The 19,242-nt window shown below is 49.2% G+C and overlaps 1 pseudogene; it reads left to right on the forward strand.

Moving 5' to 3' along the window:
• The window catches only part of LOC135536751 (WD repeat domain phosphoinositide-interacting protein 2-like), a 34,333-nt pseudogene extending 23,471 nt beyond the window's left edge, over nucleotides 1-10,862 (forward strand).
• The last annotated feature ends 8,380 nt before the right edge of the window (nucleotides 10,863-19,242 follow it).

Here is a 19,242-nt window from a genome sequence, read left to right on the forward strand (position 1 = left end):
TAAAATGAAATCCCAATTTCAGCTTCAATTCTTTTGTAAGTTGTTGAATATGCAATTTAAAAGAGAGGACGTCATCAATCAAAATTCCAAGATATTTATATGAGGTTACAACCTCAGTCTCCTTGCCCTGACAGGTAGTATCCAAGATATTTATATGAGGTTACAACCTCAGTCTCCTTGCCCTGACAGGTAGTATCCAAGATATTTATATGAGGTTACAACCTCAGTCTCCTTGCCCTGACAGGTAGTATCCAAGATATTTATATGAGGTTACAACCTCAGTCTCCTTGCCCTGACAGGTAGTATCCAAGATATTTATATGAGGTTACAACCTCAGTCTCCTTGCCCTGACAGGTAGTATCCAAGATATTTATATGAGGTTACAACCTCAGTCTCCCTTGCCCTGACAGGTAGTATCCAAGATATTTATATGAGGTTACAACCTCAGTCTCCTTGCCCTGACAGGTAGTATCCAAGATATTTATATGAGGTTACAACCTCAGTCTCCTTGCCCTGACAGGTAGTATCCAAGATATTTATATGAGGTTACAACCTCAGTCTCCTTGCCCTGACAGGTAGTATCCAAGATATTTATATGAGGTTACAACCTCAGTCTCCTTGCCCTGACAGGTAGTAATAAGTGGAAGGTTCAGAGGTCTATTTCCAGCATTAGAAAACAACATTAGTTTAGTTTTGTCAGTATTGAGGATAAGCTTCAATTGACACAAGGTATGTTGAACAGTATAAAAACAGTTTGCATGTTCTGGAAAGCTTTTGTAAGAGACAAGGCACAACAGTAAATAACAGTATCATCAGCATAAAAATGAAGTTGTGCATTTTGGACATTTTTGTCTAAATCATTTATATAAATAGTGATTAAGAGAGGACCAAGTACAGAGCCTTGGGGCACACCTTTCAAGACAGACAATTTAACAGACATAAGCCCATCAAATTGGGGCGGCAGGGTAGCCTAGTGGTTAGAGCGTTGGACTAGTAACCGGAAGGTTACAAGTTCAAACCCCCAGCTGACAAAGATCTGGAAATCAGCATTTGTCCTACCACTTTTAAAAGGGGGCGATCCAACTCTTTTAAATAATTATAAGCCAATCTCAAAGCTGTCACCCCTGGTGCAAATACTTGAAACCCTTGTAAGTGAACAGCTAAAAGAGTTTTTATTTACTAACTCTATTTTATCAATGTATCAATAGGGCTTCAGGAAGAAACATAGCACAATTACAGCAGCCATGAAGGTTTTAAATGATATCACTGAAGCCATTGACTAAAAACAGCACTGCGTTCTCTGTCGTTCTGCCCCTGAACAGGCAGTTAACCTGTTCAAGAGGCCCACTGTTCCTAGGCCGTCATTGAAAATAAGAATTTGTTCTTAACTGACTTGCCAAGTTAAATAAAGGTTAAAAAAAATTGAGTGCACTGAGTTCTATCAGATAGTTAGCAAACCCTGCAACTGCATGCTCCGGGAAGACCTACACTCAACAATCTCTGCCTCAGTATAGCATGATCAACTGTATCAAAAGCCTTAGAGAGACCAATAAAAAGTGAGACGCAGTGCTGTTTTTTGTCAAGAGTACAGTATATACGTATACATATGAGATGAATAATGTAGGGTATGTAAACATTATATTAGGTAGCATTGTTTAAAGTGGCTAGTGATATATTTTACATCATTTCCCATCAATTCCCATTATTAAAGTGGCTGGAGTTGAGTCAGTGTCAGTGTGTTGGCAGCAGCCACTCAATGTTAGTGGTTGCTGTTTAACAGTCTGATGGCCTTGAGATAGAAGCTGTTTTTCAGTCTCTCGGTCCCAGCTTTGATGCACCTGTACTGACCTCGTCTTCTGGATGATAGCGGGGTGAACAGGCAGTGGCTCGGGTGGGTGTTGTCCTTGATGATCTTTATGGCCTTCCTGTAACATCGGGTGGTGTAGGTGTCCTGGAGGGCAGGTAATTTGCCCCCGGTGATGCGTTGTGCAAACCTCACTACCCTCTGGAGAGCCTTACGGTTGTGGGCGGGGCAGTTGCCGTACCAGGCGGTGATATAGCCCGACAGGATGCTCTCGATTGTGCATCTGTAGAAGTTTGTGAGTGCTTTTGGTGACAAGCCGAATTTCTTCAGCCTCCTGAGGTTGAAGAGGCGCTGCTGTCTTCCTCTTGTTGACTGACTGGGCTGATCCAACAAGCCTTTCCACGTAGTTCTTCCTCTTGTTGACTGACTGGGCTGATCCAACAAGCCTTTCCATGTAGTTCTTCCTCTTGTTGACTGACTGGGCTGATCCAACAAGCCTTTCCATGGAGTTCTTCCTCTTGTTGACTGGGCTGATCCAACAAGCCTTTCCATGGAGTTCTTCCTCTTGTTGATTGACTGGGCTGATCCTTACTAGCCTTTCCATGTAGTTCTTCCTCTTGTTGACTGGGCTGATCCAACAAGCCTTTCCATGTAGTTCTTCCTCTTGTTGACTGACTGGGCTGATCCAACAAGCCTTTCCATGGAGTTCTTCCTCTTGTTGACTGACTGGGCTGATCCAACAAGCCTTTCCATGTAGTTCTTCCTCTTGTTGACTGACTGGGCTGATCCAACAAGCCTTTCCATGGAGTTCTTCCTCTTGTTGACTGACTGGGCTGATCCAACAAAGCCTTTCCATGTAGTTCTTCCTCTTGTTGACTGACTGGGCTGATCCAACAAGCCTTTCCATGGAGTTCTTCCTTGTTGACTCTTGCCTTTCCATGACTGACTGGGCTGATCCAACAAGCCTTTCCATGGAGTTCTTCCTCTTGTTGACTGACTGGGATGATCCAACAAGCCTTTCCTGACTGTAGTTCTTCCTCTTGTTGACTGACTGGGCTGATCCAACAAGCCTTTCCATGTAGTTCTTCCTCTTGTTGACTGACTGGGCTGATCCAACAAGCCTTTCCATGGAGTTCTTCCTCTTGTTGACTGACTGGGCTGATCCTTACAAGCCTTTCCATGTAGTTCTTCCTCTTGTTGACTGACTGGGCTGATCCAACAAGCCTTTCCATGTAGTTCTTCCTCTTGTTGACTGACTGGGCTGATCCAACAAGCCTTTCCATGGAGTTCTTCCTCTTGTTGACTGGGCTGATCCAACAAGCCTTTCCATGGAGTTCTTGTTGACTCTGATCCAACAAGCCTTTCCATGACTGACTGGGCTGATCCAACAAGCCTTTCCATGTAGTTCTTCCTCTTGTTGACTGACTGGGCTGATCCAACAAGCCTTTCCATGGAGTTCTTCCTCTTGTTGACTGACTGGGCTGATCCAACAAGCCTTTCCATGGAGTTCTTCCTCTTGTTGACTGACTGGGCTGATCCAACAAGCCTTTCCATGGAGTTCTTCCTCTTGTTGACTGACTGGGCTGATCCAACAAGCCTTTCCATGTAGTTCTTCCTCTTGTTGACTGGGCTGATCCAACAAGCCTTTCCATGGAGTTCTTCCTCTTGTTGACTGACTGGGCTGATCCAACAAGCCTTTCCATGGAGTTCTTCCTCTTGTTGACTGACTGGGCTGATCCAACAAGCCTTTCCATGGAGTTCTTCCTCTGACTGTGATCCAACAAACCTTTCCATGAGTTCTTCCTCTTGTTGACTGGGCTGATCCAACAAGCCTTTCCATGGAGTTCTTCCTCTTGTTGACTGACTGGGCTGATCCAACAAGCCTTTCCATGTAGTTCTTCCTCTTGTTGACTGACTGGGCTGATCCAAGCCTTTCCAAGTTCTTCCTTTTGTTGACTGGGCTGATGTTTTCCATGAGTTCTTCCTCTTGTTGACTGGGCTGATCCAACAAGCCTTTCCATGGAGTTCTTCCTCTTGTTGACTGACTGGGCTGATCCAACAAGCCTTTCCATGTAGTTCTTCCTCTTGTTGACTGGGCTGATCCAACAAGCCTTTCCATGTAGTTCTTCCTCTTGTTGACTGACTGGGCTGATCCAACAAGCCTTTCCATGTAGTTCTTCCTCTTGTTGACTGACTGGGCTGATCCAACAAGCCTTTCCATGTAGTTCTTCCTCTTGTTGACTGACTGGGCTGATCCTTACTAGCCTTTCCATGTAGTTCTTCCTCTTGTTGACTGACTGGGCTGATCCAACAAGCCTTTCCATGGAGTTCTTTCTTGTTGAGCAGATCCAACAGCCTTTCCATGGAGCATCTTGTTGAGGGCTGATCCAACAAGCCTTTCCATGGAGTTCTTCCTCTTATACTGTGATCCAACAAGCCTTTCCATGGAGTTCTTCCTCTTGTTACAGTGGACGTTGACAGTGATAGCCTTTCCAGGGTTCTTCCTCTTGTTGACTGACTGGGGTCCAACAAGCATCATTATCCTCTTGTATACACTATGTAGCCTTTAGTAGTTCTTCCTACAGTAACAGCAGTGGTAGCAAGCAGGGTATCCCTCTGACTGGGATCAACAAGCATCATTATACTGGGCTGATCCACAATTTCCATGGAGTTCTTACTTGTAGACTACAGATAACAGCAGTGGTAGCATCAGGGTGATCCCTCCATGGAGTTCTTCCTCTTGTTGACTGACTGGGTGATCAACAAGCCTTTCCATGGAGTTCTTCCTCTTGTTGACTGACTGGGCTGATCCAAGTAGTTTAGGAGTTCTTGTTTGTTGATGACTTGCTGATCCAACAAATTTGCCATTGTCTTGTTGACTGACTGATAGAAGCTTTCCATGGAGTTCTTCCTCTTTTGACTGGGCTGATCCAACAAGCCTTTCCATGGAGTTCTTCCTTTTGTTGACTGGGCTGATCCTAACCTTTATGGAGTTCTTCCTCTTGTGACTGACTGGGCTGATAAAATTCCATGATTTCTTGTTGATGACTGGGCTGATCCAACAAGCCTTTCCATGTAGTTCTTCCTCATTGATACTGTATCCAACAAGCCTTTCCATGTAGTTCTTCCTCTAGTGACTGACTGTGATCCAACAGCCTTTCCATGCATTCGCTCCACTTGGTAGCATCCAACAGGGTAGTTCTTCCTCCACTGGGTCCAGCAAACCTTTCCATGTAGTTCTTCCTCTTGTTGACTGGCTGGTAGCAGCCTTTCCAGGAGTTCTTCCTCTGACCACTGGGGATCCAACAAGCCTTTCCAGGGTATCCCTCCACTGGGCTGATCCAACAAGCAGCAGGGTTCTTCCTCCACTGGGATCCAACAAGCTTTCCATGGAGTTCCCTCTTGTTGACTGACTGGGGATAGCAGCAGGGTATCTTCCTCCACTGGGTAGCATCAAGCCTGTTCCTATGTAGTAGTTCTTCCTTTTGTAACACTGGGTAGCAGCCTTTCCAGGGTATCCTCCACTGGGTAGCATGGAGTTCTTCCTTTTGTTGACTGGGTGATCCAACAAGCCTTTCCATGGAGTTCTTCCTTTTGTTGACTGGGTGATCCAACAAGCCTTTCCATGGAGTTCTTCCTCTTGTTGTGAGCAGCAGGGTTCTTCCTCCACTGGGTAGCAGCAGGGTATCTTCCTCCACTGGGTCCAGCAGCAGGGTATCCCTCCACTGGGCTAGCAAAACAGGGTATCCCTCCACTTGTTGATTGACTGGGGTAGCAGCAGGGTATCCCTCCACTGGGCTGATCAACAAGCCTTTCCAGGGTATCCCTCTTGTTGACACTGGGCTGATCCAGCAGCAGGGTATCCCTCCACTGGGCTGGTAGCAGCAGGGTATCCTTCCACTTGTTGACTGGGCTGAGCAGCAGGGTATCCCTCCACTTGTTGACTGACAGGGTGATCCCTCCACTTGGTCTGGTAGACTGGGCAGGGTCCATGGAGTTCTTCCTCTTGTTGACTGACTGGGCTGATCCTCCACCTTTCCATGTAGCAGGGTTCTTCCTCTTGGTCTGGCTAGCAGCATGGAGTTCTTCCACTTGGTCTGGGCTGATCCAGCAAACCTTTCCAGGGTATCCTTCCACTTGGTCTGGTAGCAACAAGCCTTTCCCTTCCACTTGGTCTGGTAGCAGCCTTTCCAGGGTATCCCTCCACTGGGTCCAGCAGCAGGGTATCCCTCCACTTGGTCTGGTAGCAGCAGGGCATCCCTCCACTTGGTCTGGTAGCAGCAGGGTATCCCTAACCATAAAATGATGATAATCAGCCCACTTGGTCTGGTGTAGCAGCATTGTTAATTAGGAATCCCTCCACTTGGTCATTTATTTTTGGTAGCAGTAGGATTATCCTCCACTGGGTAGCAGCAGATTATACTGTATCCACTTGGTCTGGTAGCAGCAGGGTAGCATCCTCCAATGGGTAGCAGCAGGGTATCCCTCCACTGGGTCTGGTAGCTGCAGGGTATCCAGTAACAGCTGGGTAGCAGCAGGGTATCCCTCCACTGGGTAGCAGCAGGGTATCCCTCCACTGGGTAGCATCATTATACTGTATACACTAGGGTATCCCTCCAGCAGTGGTCTGGTATCCCTCCAGTAGCATCCTGTATCCTATGTAGTAGTAGTCTGTAGTACAGTAACAGCAGGGTAGCATCAGGGTATCCCTCCACTGGGTAGCAGCAGGGTATCCCTCCACTGGGTAGCATCATTATACTGTATACACTATGTAGTAGTAGTACTGTAGTACAGTAACAGCAGTGGTAGCATCAGGGTATCCTCCACTGGGTAGCAGCAGGGTATCCCTCCACTGGGTAGCAGCAGGGTATCCCTCCACTTGGTCTGGTAGCAGCAGGGTATCCTCCACTGGGTAGCAGCAGGGTATCCCTCCACTGGGTAGCAGCAGGGTATCCCTCCACTTGGTCTGGTAGCAGCAGGGTATCCCTCCACTGGGTAGCAGCAGGGTATCCCTCCACTGGGTAGCAGCAGGGTATCCCTCCACTGGGTAGCAGCAGGGTATCCCTCCACTGGGTAGCAGCAGGGTATCCCTCCACTTGTCTGGTAGCAGCAGGGTATCCCTACTGTGTAGCAGCAGGGTAGTCACTTGGTCTCCAGGGTATCCCCACTTGGTCTGGTAGCAGCAGGGTATCCCTCCACTTGGGTAGCAGCAGGGTATCCCTCCACTTAGCATCATCCCTCCACTTGGTCTGGTAGCAGCAGGGTATCCCTAGTACTGTAGTACAGTATCCTCTCCACTTGGTCTGGTAGCAGCAGGGTATCCCTCCACTTGGTCTGGTAGCATCCACTAGTGGTCTGTAGCACAGGGTATCCCTCCACTTGGTCTGGTAGCAGCAGGGTATCCCTCCACTGGGTAGCAGCAGGGTATCCTCCACTTGGTCTGCAGGGTATCCCTCCACTGGGTAGCAGCAGGGTATCCCTCCACTTGGTCTGGTAGCAGCAGGGTATCCCTCCACTTGGTCTGGTAGCAGGGCACTGGGTAGCATCCCTCCACTTGGGGTAGCAGCAGGGTATCCCTCAATTGGTCTTCCAGCAGCAGGGTCCACTGGGTAGCAGCAGGGTATCCCCCACTGGGTAGCAGCAGGGTATCCTCCACTTGGTCTGGTAGCAGCAGGGTATCCCTCCACTTGGTAGCAGCAGGGTATCCCTCCACTGGGTAGCAGCAGGGTATCCCTCCACTTGGTCTGGTAGCAGCAGGGTATCCCTCCACTGGGGTAGCAGCAGGGTATCCCTCCACTGGGTAGCAGCAGGGTATCCTCCACTGGGTAGCAGCAGGGTATCCCTCCACTGGGTAGCAGCAGGGTATCCCTCCACTGGGTAGCAGCAGGGTATCCCTCCACTGGGTAGCAGCAGGGTATCCCTCCACTGTCTGGTAGCAGCAGGGTATCCCTCCACTGGGTAGCAGCAGGGTATCCCTCCACTGGGTAGCAGCAGGGTATCCCTCCACTTGGTCTGGTAGCAGCAGGGTATCCCTCCACTTGGTCTGGTAGCAGCAGGGTATCCCTCCACTTGGTCTGGTAGCAGCAGGGTATCCCTCCACTTGGTCTGGTAGCAGCAGGGTATCCCTCCACTGGGTAGCAGCAGGGTATCCCTCCACTGGGTAGCAGCAGGGTATCCCCCACTTGGTCTGGTAGCAGCAGGGTATCCCTCCACTTGGTCTGGTAGCAGGGTATCCCCAGCAGGGTATCCCCCACTTGGTCTGGTAGCAGCAGGGTATCCTCCACTTGGTATCCTCCACTGGGTAGCAGCAGGGTATCCCTTCCACTTGGTCTGGGTAGCAGCAGGGTATCCCTCCACTTGGTCTGGTAGCAGCAGGGTATCCCTCCACTTGGTCTGGTAGCAGCAGGGTATCCCTCCACTGGGTAGCAGCAGGGTATCCTTCCAATTGGTCTGGGTAGCAGCAGGGTATCCCTCCACTGGGTTGCAGGGTATCCCTCCACTGGGTAGCAGCAGGGTATCCCCCACTGGTCTGGTAGCAGCAGGGTATCCCCCACTTGGTCTGGGTAGCAGCAGGGTATCCCTCCACTGGTCTGGTAGCAGCAGGGTATCCCCCACTGGTCTGGTAGCAGCAGGGTATCCTCCACTGGTCTGGTAGCAGCAGGGTCTGGGTAGCAGCAGGGTATCCCCACTTGGTCTGGGTAGCAGCAGGGTATCCCTCCACTTGGTCTGGTAGCAGCAGGGTATCCCCACTTGGTCTGGGTAGCAGCAGTGTATCCCTCCACTTGGTCTGGGTAGCAGCAGGGTATCCCTCCACTTGGTCTGGTAGCAGCAGGGTATCCCTCCACTTGGTCTGGTAGCAGCAGGGTATCCCTCCACTTGGGGTAGCAGCAGTGTATCCCTCCACTTGGTCTGGGTAGCAGCAGGGTATCCCTCCACTTGGTCTGGTAGCAGCAGGGTATCCCCCACTTGGTCTGGGTAGCAGCAGGGTATCCCTCCACTTGGTCTGGGTAGCAGCAGGGTATCCCCCCACTTGGTCTGGTAGCAGCAGGGTATCCCTCCACTTGGTCTGGTAGCAGCAGGGTATCCCTCCACTTGGTCTGGTAGCAGCAGGGTATCCCTCCACTTGGTCTGGTAGCAGCAGGGTATCCCTCCACTTGGTCTGGTAGCAGCAGGGTATCCCTCCACTTGGTCTGGTAGCAGCAGGGTATCCCCCACTTGGTCTGGGTAGCAGCAGGGTATCCCCCCACTTGGTCTGGTAGCATCCACTTGGTCAGGGTATCCCCCCACTTGGTCTGGTAGCAGCAGGTATCCCTCCACTTGGTCTGGGTAGCAGCAGGGTATCCTCCACTTGGTCTGGGTAGCAGCAGGGTATCCCTCCACTTGGTCTGGTAGCAGCAGGGTATCCCTCCACTTGGTCTGGTAGCAGCAGGTATCCCTCCACTTGGTCTGGTAGCAGCAGGGTATCCCTCCACTTGGTCTGGTAGCAGCAGGGTATCCCCCACTTGGTCTGGTAGCAGCAGGGTATCCTTCCACTTGGTCTGGTAGCAGCAGGGTATCCCCCCACTTGGTCTGGTAGCAGCAGGGTATCCCCCACTTGGTCTGGGTAGCAGCAGGGTATCCCTCCACTTGGTCTGGTAGCAGCAGGGTATCCCTCCACTTGGTCTGGTAGCAGCAGGGTATCCCTCCACTTGGTCTGGTAGCAGCAGGGTATCCCTCCACTTGGTCTGGTAGCAGCAGGGTATCCCCCACTTGGTCTGGTAGCAGCAGGGTATCCCTCCACTTGGTCTGGTAGCAGCAGGGTATCCCTCCACTTGGTCTGGTAGCAGTAGGGTATCCCTCCACTTGGTCTGGTAGCAGCAGGGTATCCCTCCATAGCAGTAGGGTATCCTCCAATTGGTCTGGTAGCAGCAGGGTATCCACTCCACTGGGTAGCAGCAGGGTATCCCTCCACTGGTCTGGTAGCAGCAGGGTATCCCTCCACTTGTCTGGTAGCAGCAGGGTATCCCCCACTTGGTCTGGGTAGCAGCAGGGTATCCCTCCACTTGGTCTGGTAGCAGCAGGGTATCCCTCCACTGGGTAGCAGCAGGGTATCCCTCCACTTGGTCTGGTAGCAGCAGGGTATCCCTCCACTTGGTCTGGTAGCAGCAGGGTATCCCTCCACTGGGTAGCAGCAGGGTATCCCTCCACTTGGTCTGGTAGCAGCAGGGTATCCCTCCACTGGGTAGCAGCAGGGTATCCCCCACTTGGTCTGGTAGCAGCAGGGTATCCCTCCACTGGGTAGCAGCAGGGTATCCCTCCACTTGGTCTGGTAGCAGTATCCCTCCACTGGGTATCCCTCCACTTGGTCTGGTAGCAGTAGGGTATCCCTCCACTTGGTCTCTAGGGTAGCAGCAGGGTATCCCTCCACTTGGTCTGGTAGCAGCAGGGTATCCCTCCACTGGGTAGCAGCAGGGTATCCCTCCACTGGGTAGCAGCAGGGTATCCCCCCACTTGGTCTGGTAGCAGCAGGGTATCCCCCCACTTGGTCTGGTAGCAGCAGGGTATCCCTCCACTGGGTAGCAGCAGGGTATCCTTCCAATTGGTCTGGGTAGCAGCAGGGTATCCCCCCACTTGGTCTGGTGGGATACCCTGACTTCTGACCTCTAACCCATGTCCTCTCCTCAGGTTACTGTGAGGAGGCGGGTGCAGTGGGAGGGGCGGGACTAGAGGATGACCTCAGCGATCTGCGATTGGACGATGAGAATGAAGAGCAGCCGCCACTCATCCTGGAGACGGACTGACTGACAGCTACAGCAACCAATCAGAGAGCCCCTCTGGTGCTGCTAGGAACATGTAACATGGAGGGTGGGATTAAAAACTCTCAGCGTTCAACAGCGCCTCTGTCTGTCTGTCTGTCTGTGGATGTATACATGTTTCTCCCTCCCTCTAACTCCCTCCCTCCCCCTCTGTCTCCCTCCCTCCCTCTGTCCGCCTGTGCAGGTGACTCTTTAGCTTTGCATGTACATGTGCCAAGACCAGAACGCTACGCAACGCTCTAACAAGGACCTCTGAAGTGTGTGTGTGGGTGGGTGGGTGTGTGTGTGTGGGTGGGTGGGCTGAGCTGTAAATGTGTGTGCTGGGCATGTACATTAGCATACATTAGCTGCCCAGTCGCTCACTGGCTACCCAATCATATGAAGGCTCAGTGGACAAGCCTTGCCCCTTCTCGCTGAGGCCTTCAGACATTGGCAGATGAAATTGATTGACAGATCAGTCAGACCAGTGTCTGATTGGGCGAGGAATTTAATTCCATCATTGCTCTGAGGAATTTAATCCATAGAGATAGAGGACTCATCATGTATATCACCTGTTTTACCATGGCTATTGCCATCATCCACCATTTTAAAGTAGTCAACTGGGTGGGGATTACTATGGGTTGTATCTTCAATGGTGCTATCACAGACTCTAATGGCACAGATACAAAGATGATTCCTCTATCTACCTCTATGGTGTAACCAGGGATGTAGCTAGTGGTGAGTGATGTTTAGCCAATAGAGGCCTACATTCCTGGAGGTGATGTCTGATTTGATTGGTCAGGGCATGTCCACTGGGTCTCGTCAGACACATGCCTTCCCATGATCCTCTGGGGTGAGGCGGAGCGGCTGGACGGACGGGGTCACATGATCAGATGTTTTCTAATGATTCATGATTTTGTATAAAATGTGAAACGGTGTTGATTGCGAAATAAATAAAGTTCATGTTGATGTAACAGACATGTTTCTCTGTCCTTCATGTTGATGTCCTTTCTCTCTCTATAAGAGGACTCAAAACAAACTACAAATGCATCCAAGGAGTTTTGTAGAGTCACAAGCTTGATGTTGTCATTGCATGCAAGGGATATGGGACCAAATATATATGTGTATATGGAGGTAAAATAGTGCCTTAAGTGTACAAGCATGTAAAGTATGATTTGCACTTGTAAAATATGAGCTGCACCTGTATAATCAGTTTTGTAACTTCTGTTGGAAAGATAATATTATAAAAAATGAAGAATACTTGGAAATTCATTTAAATAAGATTTGGAATTTGAAATATACAGCAAGGCTTTGGTTACTTTTGAACCTCTGCCAAAGGTTTCGACGTAGGCATCAATGAGAGCTGCTCTAGCAAACAAGTTTGGTCACTTGTAGGCAAAGGTTTTTCAACTGACCAATCAGGTCAAGTGTTGTCATACGTTTTTACAAGGTTCCGGTCTGGAAGTACACTTTACACTGTCCTAAATATGAATAATATTTGTGAAAATTACTAGCAAAATAATATTCAGGGAATTTGAAATATACAGCAAGGCTGACGGGAAGAATTAAAACAAGTATCCACATAGCATGCTACAAAGCTGATGCTAGTGAGCTAGCCTCTTTTTATTGAAATTGCATGGCTGGTTAGCGAGCTAGTTAGCAAGCATGAGAGCCTTCTGGCTAGCCTGTATCAAGGTTTTTTTTGGTCACTTGTAGATGAGCAGTGGAGCCATACAGTTTTCTGACCCTGTCCTCATTTTTGTTATCCCTGTACCTGAAGATACTTACCTTTAGTTACTTACCTGACGATACTGACCTTCAGTTACTTACCTGAAGATACTTACCTTTAGTTACTTACCTGAAGATACTTACCTTTAGTTTAGTTACTTACCTGAAGATACTTACCTTTAGTTTAGTTACTTACCTGAAGATACTTACCTTTAGTTTAGTTACTTACCTGAAGATACTTACCTTCAGTTACTTACCTGAAGATACTTACCTTTAGTTACTTACCTGAAGATACTTACCTTTAGTTACTTACCTGAAGATACTTACCTTTAGTTTAGTTACTTACCTGACGATACTGACCTTCAGTTACTTACCTGAAGATACTTACCTTTAGTTACTTACCTGAAGATACTGACCTTTAGTTACTTACCTGAAGATACTTACCTTTAGTTACTTACCTGAAGATACTTACCTTTAGTTACTTACCTGAAGATACTTACCTTTAGTTTAGTTACTTACCTGAAGATACTTACCTTTAGTTACTTACCTGAAGATACTTACCTTTAGTTACTTACCTGAAGATACTTACCTTTAGTTACTTACCTGAAGATACTTACCTTTAGTTAGTTACCTGAAGATACTTACCTTTAGTTACTTACCTGAAGATACTTAGTTTAGTTAGTTACCTGAAAATACTTACCTTTAGTTACTTACCTGAAGATACTTACCTTTAGTTACTTACCTGAAGATACTTACCTTTAGTTTAGTTACTTACCTGAAGATACTTACCTTCAGTTACTTACCTGAAGATACTTAGTTTCGTTACTTACCTGATGATACTTAGTTTAGTTAGTTACCTGAAGATACTTACCTTCAGTTACTTACCTGAAGATACTTACCTTTAGTTACTTACCTGACGATACTGACCTTCAGTTACTTACCTGAAGATACTGACCTTCAGTTACTTACCTGAAGATACTTACCTTTAGTTACTTACCTGAAGATACTTACCTTTAGTTTAGTTACTTACCTGACGATACTGACCTTCAGTTACTTACCTGAAGATACTTAGTTTCGTTACTTACCTGATGATACTTAGTTTAGTTAGTTACCTGAAGATACTTACCTTCAGTTACTTACCTGAAGATACTTACCTTTAGTTCAGTTACTTACCTGAAGATACTGACCTTCAGTTACTTACCTGAAGATACTTAGTTTAGTTAGTTACCTGAAGATACTTACCTTTAGTTTAGTTACTTACCTGAAGATACTTACCTTCAGTTACTTACCTGAAGATACTTAGTTTCGTTACTTACCTGATGATACTTAGTTTAGTTACTTACCTGAAGATACTGACCTTCAGTTACTTACCTGAAGATACTTAGTTTCGTTACTTACCTGATGATACTTAGTTTAGTTAGTTACCTGAAGATACTTACCTTCAGTTACTTACCTGAAGATACTTAGTGTAGGTAGTTACCTGAAGATACTTAGTGTAGTTAGTTACCTGAAGATGGACAACACCCTGTCGTTCTCAAATAACATCATGGCGGTGGCCCGTTCCTGTAGGTTCATGCTCTTCAACATCCGCAGAGTACGACCCTGCCTCACACAGGAAGCGGCGCAGGTCCTAATCCAGGCACTTGTCATCTCCCGTCTGGATTACTGCAACTCGCTGTTGGCTGGGCTCCCTGCCTGTGCCATTAAACCCCTACAACTCATCCAGAACGCCGCAGCCCGTCTGGTGTTCAACCTTCCCAAGTTCTCTCACGTCACCCCGCTCCTCCGCTCTCTCCACTGGCTTCCAGTTGAAGCTCGCATCCGCTACAAGACCATGGTGCTTGCCTACGGAGCTGTGAGGGGAATGGCACCGCAGTACCTCCAGGCTCTGATCAGGCCCTACACCCAAACAAGGGCACTGCGTTCATCCACCTCTGGCCTGCTCGCCTCCCTACCACTGAGGAAGTACAGTTCCCGCTCAGCCCAGTCAAAACTGTTCGCTGCTCTGGCCCCCAATGGTGGAACAAACTCCCTCACGACGCCAGGACAGCGGAGTCAATCACCACCTTCCGGAGACACCTGAAAACCCACCTCTTCAAGGAATACCTAGGATAGGATAAGTAATCCTTCTCACCCCCCCCTTAAATGATTTAGATGCACTATTGTAAAGTGGCTGTTCCACTGGATGTCAGAAGGTGAATTCACCAATTTGTAAGTCGCTCTGGATAAGAGCGTCTGCTAAATGACTTAAATGTAATGTAAATGTAGTGTAGTTAGTTACCTGAAGATCTGTGGATACCTGTACATACTGGAAACCTGTGGAATAAAGTCTTAGTTTTTTACTCTTTTTACTCTTTTGAATCTGTGGTCGTTTAACTGCAGTGAGTGACGCTCGTCTCCCATACAGCCTCAAGCTGCTTTCGCTGTCCCTACGACATCAACGAGCTATAATACCTGAGCCCCTGGTCATACAGCCTCAAGCTAAGCTTTCGCTGTCCCTACGACATCAACTAGCTATAATACCTGAGCCCCTGGTCGTACAGCCTCAAGCTAAGCTTTCGCTGTCCCTACGACATCAACTAGCTATAATACCTGAGCCCCTGGTCGTGCAGCCTCAAGCTAAGCTTTCGCTGTCCCTACGACATCAACGAGCTATAATACCTGAGCCCCTGGTCGTACAGCCTCAAGCTAAGCTTTCGCTGTCCCTACGACATCAACTAGCTATAATACCTGAGCCCCTGGTCGTACAGCCTCAAGCTAAGCTTTCGCTGTCCCTACGACATCAACTAGCTATAATACCTGAGCCCCTGGTCGTACAGCCTCAAGCTAAGCTTTCGCTGTCCCTACGACATCAACTAGCTATAATACCTGAGCCCCTGGTCGTGCAGCCTCAAGCTAAGCTTTCGCTGTCCCTACGACATCAACGAGCTATAATACCTGAGCCCCTGGTCATACAGCCTCAAGCTAAGCTTTCGCTGTCCCTACGACATCAACTAGCTATAATACCTGAGCCCCTGGTCGTACAGCCTCAAGCTAAGCTTTCGCTGTCCCTACGACATCAACTAGCTATAATACCTGAGCCCCTGGTCGTACAGCCTCAAGCTAAGCTTTCGCTGTCCCTACGACATCAACTAGCTATAATACCTGAGCCCCTGGTCGTACAGCCTCAAGCTAAGCTTTCGCTGTCCCTACGACATCAACGAGCTATAATACCTGAGCCCTGGTCGTGCAGCCTCAAGCTAAGCTTTCGCTGTCCCTACGACATCAACGAGCTATAATACTTGAGCCCCTGGCCTACGACATCAACTAGCTATAATACCTGAGCCCCTGGCCTCCGACATCAGCTAGCTATAATACCTGAGCCCCTGGTCTACGACATCAACGAGCTATAATACTTGAGCCCCTGGTCTACGACATCAACGAGCTATAATACCTGAGCCCCTGGTCTACGACATCAACGAGCTATAATACCTGAGCCCCTGGTCGTGCAGCCTCAAGCTAAGCTTTCGCTGTCCCTACGACATCAACGAGCTATAATACCTGAGCCCCTGGTCATACAGCCTCAAGCTAAGCTTTCGCTGTCCCTACGACATCAACTAGCTATAATACCTGAGCCTCTGGCCTACGACATCAGCTAGCTATAATACCTGAGCCCCTGGTCTACGACATCAACGAGCTATAATACCTGAGCCCCTGGTCTACGACATCAAAGAGCTATAATACCTGAGCCCCTGGTCTACGACATCAACGAGCTATAATACCTGAGCCCCTGGTCGTACAGCCTCAAGCTAAGCTTTCGCTGTCCCTACGACATCAGCTAGCTATAATACCTGAGCCCCTGGTCTACGACATCAACTAGCTATAATACCTGAGCCCCTGGCCTACGACATCAGCTAGCTATAATACCTGAGCCCCTGGTCTACGACATCAACGAGCTATAATACCTGAGCCCCTGGTCTACGACATCAGCGAGCTATAATACCTGAGCCCCTGGTCGTGCAGCCTCAAGCTAAGCTTTCGCTGTCCCTACGACATCAACGAGCTATAATACCTGAGCCCCTGGTCGTACAGCCTCAAGCTAAGCTTTTGCTGTCCCTACGACATCAGCTAGCTATAATACCTGAGCCCCTGGTCTACGACATCAACTAGCTATAATACCTGAGCCCCTGGCCTACGACAGGTGTGGCTCCTGTGTGGCTCAGTCGGTAGAGCATGGCGCTTGCAACGCCAAGCGTCGTGGGTTCGATTCCTGCTGGGGCCACCCATATGTAAAAGTAGTGGCCCCAGCCGACTTGTAAGTCGCTTTGGACAAAAGCGTCTGCTAAATGGGATATATTATTATATTATTATATTATTATTATTATTATTATTACATCAGCTAGCTATAATACCTGAGCCCCTGGTCTACGACATCAACGAGCTATAATACCTGAGCCCCTGGTCTACGACATCAACGAGCTATAATACCTGAGCCCCTGGTCGTGCAGCCTCAAGCTAAGCTTTTGCTGTCCCTACGACATCAACGAGCTATAATACCTGAGCCCCTGGTCGTACAGCCTCAAGCTAAGCTTTCGCTGTCCCTACGACATCAGCTAGCTATAATACCTGAGCCCCTGGTCGTGCAGCCTCAAGCTAAGCTTTTGCTGTCCCTACGACATCAACGAGCTATAATACCTGAGCCCTGGTCGTACAGCCTCAAGCTAAGCTTTCGCTGTCCCTACGACATCAGCTAGCTATAATACCTGAGCCCCTGGTCGTACAGCCTCAAGCTAAGCTTTCGCTGTCCCTACGACATCAGCTAGCTATAATACCTGAGCCCCTGGCCTACGACATCAGCTAGCTATAATACCTGAGCCCCTGGTCGTGCAGCCTCAAGCTGCTTTCGCTGTCCCTACGACATCAACGAGCTATAATACCTGAGCCCCTGGTCGTATAGCCTCAAGCTAAGCTTTCGCTGTCCCTACGACATCAACAAGCTATAATACCTGAGCCCCTGGTCGTGCAGCCTCAAGCTAAGCTTTCGCTGTCCCTACGACATCAGCTAGCTATAATACCTGAGCCCCTGGTCGTGCAGCCTCAAGCTAAGCTTTCGCTGTCCCTACGACATCAACGAGCTATAATACCTGAGCCCCTGGTCATGCAGCCTCAAGCTAAGCTTTCGCTGTCCCTACGACATCAACGAGCTATAATACCTGAGCCCCTGGTCGTGCAGCCTCAAGCTAAGCTTTCGCTGTCCCTACGACATCAACGAGCTATAATACCTGAGCCCCTGGTCGTGCAGCCTCAAGCTAAGCTTTCGCTGTCCCTACGACATCAACAAGCTATAATACCTGAGCCCCTGGTCGTACAGCCTCAAGCTAAGCTTTCGCTGTCCCTACGACATCAACGAGCTATAATACCTGAGCCCCTGGTCGTGCAGCCTCAAGCTAAGCTTTCGCTGTCCCTACGACATCAACGAGCTATAATACCTGAGCCCCTGGTCGTGCAGCCTCAAGCTAAGCTTTCGCTGTCCCTACGACATCAACGAGCTATAATACCTGAGCCCCTGGTCGTACAGCCTCAAGCTAAGCTTTCGCTGTCCTTACGACATCAACGAGCTATAATACCTGAGCCCTGGTCGTACAGCCTCAAGCTAAGCTTTCGCTGTCCCTACGACATCAACGAGCTATAATACCTGAGCCCCTGGTCGTGCAGCCTCAAGCTAAGCTTTCGCTGTCCCTACGACATCAACGAGCTATAATACCTGAGCCCTGGTCGTGCAGCCTCAAGCTAAGCTTTCGCTGTCCCTACGACATCAACGAGCTATAATACCTGAGCCCCTGGTCGTGCAGCCTCAAGCTAAGCTTTCGCTGTCCCTACGACATCAGCTAGCTATAATACCTGAGCCCCTGGTCGTGCAGCCGATCCGACAGTAGCTGTGAACCCCTGGCCTACGACATCAACTAGCTAGCTATAATACCTGAGCCCCTGGTCGTGCAGCCGATCCGACAGTAGCTGTGAACCCCTGGCCTACGACATCAACTAGCTAGCTATAATACCTGAGCCCCTAGTCGTGCAGCCGATCCGACAGTAGCTGTGAACCCCTGGCCTACGACATCAACGAGCTATAATACCTGAGCCCCTGGTCGTGCAGCCGATCAGACAGTAGCTGTGAACCCCTGGCCTACGACATCAACTAGCTATAATACCTGAGCCCCTGGTCGTGCAGCCTCAAGCTAAGCTTTCGCTGTCCCTACGACATCAACTAGCTATAATACCTGAGCCCCTGGTCGTGCAGCCGATCCGACAGTAGCTGTGAACCCCTGGCCTACGACATCAACTAGCTATAATACCTGAGCCCCTGGTCGTGCAGCCGATCAGACAGTAGCTGTGAACCCCTGGCCTACGACATCAACTAGCTATAATACCTGAGCCCCTGGTCGTGCAGCCGATCAGACAGTAGCTGTGAACCCTGGCCTACGACATCAACTAGCTATAATACCTGAGCCCCTGGTCGTGCAGCCGATCAGACAGTAGCTGTGAACCCCTGGCCTACGACATCAACTAGCTAGCTATAATACCTGAGCCCCTGGTCGTGCAGCCGATCAGACAGTAGCTGTGAACCCCTGGCCTACGACATCAACTAGCTATAATACCTGAGCCCCTGGTCGTGCAGCCGATCAGACAGTTGCTGTGAACCCCTGGCCTACGACATCAACGAGCTATAATACCTGAGCCCCTGGTCGTGCAGCCGATCAGACAGTAGCTGTGAACCCTGGCCTACGACATCAACTAGCTATAATACCTGAGCCCCTGGTCGTGCAGCCGATCCGACAGTAGCTGTGAACCCCTGGCCTAATTTCACCGGGCATGGCTATCTGTAAAGCCCTTTGTGACTGTTGATCAGGGCTGTCCTGATTAACATGAGACCAAAAGTCATACATTTGGAACAACAAC

This window comes from Oncorhynchus masou, unplaced genomic scaffold (genome assembly GCF_036934945.1).
Source record: "Oncorhynchus masou masou isolate Uvic2021 unplaced genomic scaffold, UVic_Omas_1.1 unplaced_scaffold_659, whole genome shotgun sequence".
Taxonomy (NCBI): Eukaryota; Metazoa; Chordata; class Actinopteri; order Salmoniformes; family Salmonidae; genus Oncorhynchus; species Oncorhynchus masou.